The sequence below is a fragment of the Equus caballus genome, chromosome 4 (genome assembly GCF_041296265.1).
Source record: "Equus caballus isolate H_3958 breed thoroughbred chromosome 4, TB-T2T, whole genome shotgun sequence".
Classification (NCBI taxonomy): Eukaryota; Metazoa; Chordata; class Mammalia; order Perissodactyla; family Equidae; genus Equus; species Equus caballus.
In genome coordinates, this window is record NC_091687.1 from 113,662,499 (window position 1) to 113,667,756 (window position 5,258).

The following is a 5,258-nucleotide window of genomic DNA, read 5'->3' on the forward strand; positions in this document are numbered from 1 at the left end:
TAGAGGGGACACGTTAGAGTCCAAAGAAAAACATCCCCAGCATGAGAATTTTGCTTAAGGTGGACCCAGTGAGAGGAGTTGATAAAATTACCTGGAGAGAAGACAGATCAGAGACCACGGCCACACTGTCAAATTCTCGGAGTATCTACAGGAGCTGCCACTCCCAGGATGAGCACTTTTTCACCATGAACTAGAGCAGAGGGAGAATCTGACGGAACGAGAGCCCTGGTCCTCTCAGCTGGGACTGTTAACACCTCCTGTGAGGTCCACTCTCCACTTGTGGTGGTGGCTGTGGGAACCGCTTATTGAAAATTTTACGGGGCGCTCAACACTGTGCTGGGCACTTTATACACCTTAACTATCTTATTCACTTTATCCCTGACAACCACTTTATGAAGTCGATACCATTATTATTTTCCTATTTTACAGATTAGGAAACTGAGATTTAAAGAAGAGTGACTTGCCTAAAATTAATTACCAGTGACAGAGCTAGGACCCAGGTCTCTCCATCTCTAAAACTTAATGACCTTTCACATGGACGATCAGAGAAAAATGAAATAGTCTGTGATGGGAGATCCTTTTCTACTTTGTTCCTCGCTTCTGGCTTACCAACATGCTTTCACTCCCCTATGACTGAAATATTAAGACCATCATGACCTCTTTGCAAATTGCCAACTGGCTAGACGGTCCCAAGGTCCCTCTGACTCTAGAATCTTGTGACTGTTCTAAATAACAACCAGACATCCTACCATATTTCATTCAAAAGGAAAAAAGTCTTCACGTTATGTTCAAATCATTGACTCCTGATAGCATGACCTATTTTCCCCAACTGATTTTCCCTTTGTTGGATACATACAGAAAAGTTAATGTATAACCCAAAACGAGAGTTTGGGCAACATTAATGATATCCTATTTTTGAATAGTATTTATATATTTTTAAATGCATTTTAGTAAATCATGAGCGTCCCATTCCTAAACTCTAGGTGGCACAAATGAAACGTTGCAACGATAGAAAACTTCTGGAACTGAGAAGTTCAATCACACTGTCTCTACTATGCAAAACTCTGTGCGGGTCTGGAAACTGTGGGAAAAGCGAGGACACAGTCAGTATGTGTAGCTCCTTCCCTCACACAGCTTATGACCTCACTGATGAGCAGTGTGTGGAAAAGAAAGCAGAAAAGCCATAACTAACGAATGTGCACTGTGGTAAGATCCGTGGGGAGTGTCTCAGGCTGAGCTCCCAGAAGCAGACCTCGATACAAAGGTATGTGTGCAAGCAATCTGTCTGGGACATGTTCCCAGGAAGCTCCCGGGGGGAGTGAAAAGTGGAAAGAAAAGGAAGAGAAAGAACAAGCCGCTCTGGGCTTCTCTGGGCTCAGGCCCCTGGGGACTTGGAGAGACAGTATGGAGCAAGTTCCCAAGCAGCCCAGACCGGGTGCCGCAGCTGGAGCATCCACGGCCAGCCCCTGGCACACTGTGTGGGGCTGCTCCCACGACCTCCAGGCCGCTCTCTGGCCCGTCAGGTGGTTTCCAGAAGCTGACAAGGGCTCCAGGGTGAAAAAGCCACAGGTTCTTGGAGCTGGGAGCCACCAGGTGTGTGTGGGTGTGCAAGTGCTGTGGGGGCATGGTGAGTACCCACGGCATCTACCATCAGGGTCCTTCCTAATGAAGAAAACGTCTCTTAGAGCTTGGGTCATCGGAAAGGTGCTTGGGGAGTTAAGTCTTGAAAAATAGTCAGATTCCAGGCAGAAAGGAGGGACAGGGTGACGGATTGGGTTGGTGGCCCCGCGAGAGCGACGGCTGGGGGCAGCGGGCACTGCCGAGGGGGGTATGGTGGGACCGGGAGGGCTTGAGCAGACTGTGCAGGGACCTGATTTCAAACATTTTTAAGTGATTTAAAGACTGAAAACGTTCTATCAGCTCCTCTGTTTGAACCCACCGTGTCTCGTATTGGGAAGTAGGCGGTGTCTTTGGTCCAGGGCCTGTTTCAAAGCTCCGAGGCTTTCAGCCTTCTCTCGGCTGTACTGTCTTCAGAGGCATTCGGTTGTATGTTTGGAGGTGAATATTTCTTTAAATTCGTGTGTGCCTTCTAGTGACAGATGTATATCTGGGAATTCAGAAGCAACAGGAACTTTACAGTTGAGAATTTATCTTACCCCAGCAGTTGTGGCTGGTTGGCCTTCTGTGTCTGTCCTCTCGGGGATGAAGACAGAGAGGCTGCGGGTCGGGAACTCACTCAGAGCTTGGCACGGGGTTTCTCTCCGCTCCACCTCCCTCAGAGATGGGCAGCATCGTGACCTCAACCACCAAACACGCCCTTCCCTCCTCTATGTTATTTCATGCTTTGGCAGTGCGTGCGTTTCTCTGCGTAGCTGGGTGGGCTGTGGGCGCAGCTCTTAACATCGTAGGGTTTTATCTGGAATCCACTCAGTGACTCCAAGTTTCCCCCTATCCAACCCAGGAGAAAAGATCCCGTTTCTGATCTTCGGGATGGTCCACTGGGAGGCCTGCTGAGCCCACTAATTTAATTACATCCTGACGTTTTCTCCTCTTTTGGCTGGCTCTCCCAGGGCCTGACGTTGTCTCCTCTTTTCGCTGGCTCTCCCAGGGCCTGACGTTATCTCCTCTTTTGGCTGGCTCTCCCAGGGCCTGGAGTCCTCCAGGGCCCCAGGGCTCAGCACTCAGTGGGCACTTGGCCAATGCCAGGCCCCAGTGGACCCGGCCATGCCAGAGCAGGATCCAGAACTCTACTCTCTTTTGCCACTTGCTGTGACCTCAGCACAGGTGCCAGGCATGGTCTTCAGTCCAGGTGAAGGGCAGGAGTGGTTTGCATGAGGACAGAGATAAGGAAACGGTCTGAGGACCCAGACCCTGATCTGAGGACCCCAGTGAAATGATCCAGGAGAATTCCTGGGGGAAGTGACTGCAGGGGTGAAGGCAGCGGACAGGGTAAGAGGCCAGAGAGGTGTGGGGGTCAGCTGGGCCAGAGTTGTTACTGACTCTGGGCAAAGGCACTTGGGTTTGTCCCCTTACATCAGGCAGTGCTTGGCTTAGAGCAGAAGCGGGGTGTGAATCCCTGGCAGTTTCGTCTTTGGGTCGCAGCAACTCCACACCCAGGGGCAGTCCTCTGAGTGTCCACAACAAAGCACCTGGAGCTGGGACAGCAGGACCTGAGGAGTCTGCAGACTCTGCTTGAGAGGGGAGGCTGAACTTCTGTCTAGAGTTGGCCTTGGCCCCTGCAGTGGCCCCAGGACATCTGTGAAGTGCCACCTCCCCAGGCCCAGTGCAGGCAGCCTGGTCCACAGTCAGAACCAACCCTGGCCTTAGTGGACGGTTGGGATAGTGGAACAGAGCGGCTGAGGAGCCACAAAGGAGAGACTTGTAAAACATTTCAGTTTTAATTCTCCTATTCTTGTCCTTGGATGAAGAGAGAAAGAATCCTGGGCCAGAGTTCTGAGAGGAACTCTCAGATCGGTCCTTCTCCTTTTCTAGCCCCCTTGGTGCTCCTGCAAGGCTGACCTCTGTGCGGAGCAACCCCAGGACCCAGGTGGTCCAGGTGGGCTCCCAGAGCAGGGACCAGCAGGCCATAGGAGGCTGGGAGGAGGGACGGGCTCACTCCTCGGCGTCACTCTCCAGATGTGGGTTTTCACAAAGCCCGGGCTTCTCCCTCCCAGGCTTTCTCAACCTCCACATTGTTGTCAATTTGACAGGACCGTTCTGAGGTGGGGGCTGTCCTGCACATCGTAGGAGTCACCAGCCTCCCTGACCTCCACCAGTGAGATGGTGGTGGCCCCCTCCTGAGTCTCCGGACACTGTCAGGGTCCCCTGGGGGCAACATCGCCCTAGCTGAGAAGGGCAGTAACAGCCAGTGCTCCTGTGGAGCCCTCTCCTGCTCCAACTGGGGCCCTGGCGGGCATTAAAGGCTTTCCTTTGTTGCTAGTCTGTGGGTGTCTCCCAGGCTTTTGCTGTCTCCCTGACCCTGCCCACACCTCATTAACCCTTGTTTTCTTAGGCTGGGGCCCAACTCAGTGCCTTTCCTTCAGATAAATGTCTGTATCCTAGAAAGGGTCTCATCACAGACCATTGGGGAAGTCCTACTCTATCCCATGAATAAGCCACTCATCTTGCAGGAGATCCCTGCCTCAGTGATTTTTCTGCCCTTCTTACAGGAGGTGCTTCCAAGAGCAGGACGCCCTGTGCCTCCTCTTCTGCTGGGGTTGCGACAGCAGACGCTTTGCTGTACTGACCCCACTGAGGCTGCGCTGTCTGCTCCATAACCCACTGGCTTGCCTTCTCCTAATTCATCACAGGTTTTTGAGGAAGGGAGTACTGTTGACAAATCTTGTTTTAGAAGAAGACCTTGACCAGCTAAGCTTTAGAGATGGTAAGCAGAATTGAATTTATGAACATTTTTGTTCTAATATTTTGATGAAACTGAAGATGTAAAATGGTGGCTGACCATGGACTAAACAAGGAACTCTCACTGGGATGGAGCAGAAGATTAAATATGGGCCTTGGCCCCGGGGGACTGTAAGTTTTAACCATTGCTCTGCCACATAGAGATGGGACCTCTTCAGCTTCTGACTCGAGAGACGTCTGCTTCAGTTTCTTCCCAGCGTCTTGGGGACCACAGCCACATGATAGAGACTAGAAGCCACCAAGCCTTGTCCCTCACCTCCAGGCCTGGGCCAAAGTCCTTCATCCTCAGACTTGTGCTTAAGAACAGTTAACCCTCTGGAAGCTGGATGATTCAGTGGTCTTCAAATGTTCCTGATTACACAACACTCTCAATGAAAAAAAGAAAGTACATATATCCAATAACTGTGTTTTTTTAATTAAAAGGCACAAACTTATCAGGAAAAAAAATGTTTCCAATGATATGTGTCTCTCTGTCTTTCATTATTAAGTAAGAAACTTCAAAGAGCTCCATACAAAGTCTCATAAAACGTTGAATTGATTATTCACACCTTTGAGATTACTGATTAAATTGCAGAGGTTTCTTTCTGTGCTCTTGAAGGCCCAGTTTTTTAAAGTCTCACTAATCATAGACGACTCATACCCTTACTGCTTCATATCTCCAGATAATGTAATGTAATGTAATATAATATAATATGATATAATAAATGTAAGATGGGGTTCACTGTTAACAGTAGTAAAGGCAAATCCATATTACAAGTAATCATAGTAATTGGCTTTTCACCAGATATGATTGGTTCATTATAGTTTTATCTCATAATATGGCTGATGAAGAACTCTAA

At 49.5% G+C, this 5,258-nt stretch overlaps 1 long non-coding RNA gene across 2 annotated transcripts; it reads left to right on the plus strand.

Annotated features, from left to right (window-relative positions):
- The first annotated feature begins 1,192 nt into the window (after window positions 1–1,192).
- On the plus strand, window positions 1,193–4,866 carry LOC138923864 (uncharacterized). 2 transcript variants are annotated; one of them, XR_011438069.1, is made up of 2 exons: window positions 1,193–1,593; window positions 4,170–4,866. It is a non-coding gene; the product is annotated as an uncharacterized lncRNA (long non-coding RNA). The 2 variants fall into 2 exon arrangements; XR_011438068.1 differs by having other exon boundaries at window positions 1,253–1,627.
- The last annotated feature ends 392 nt before the right edge of the window (window positions 4,867–5,258 follow it).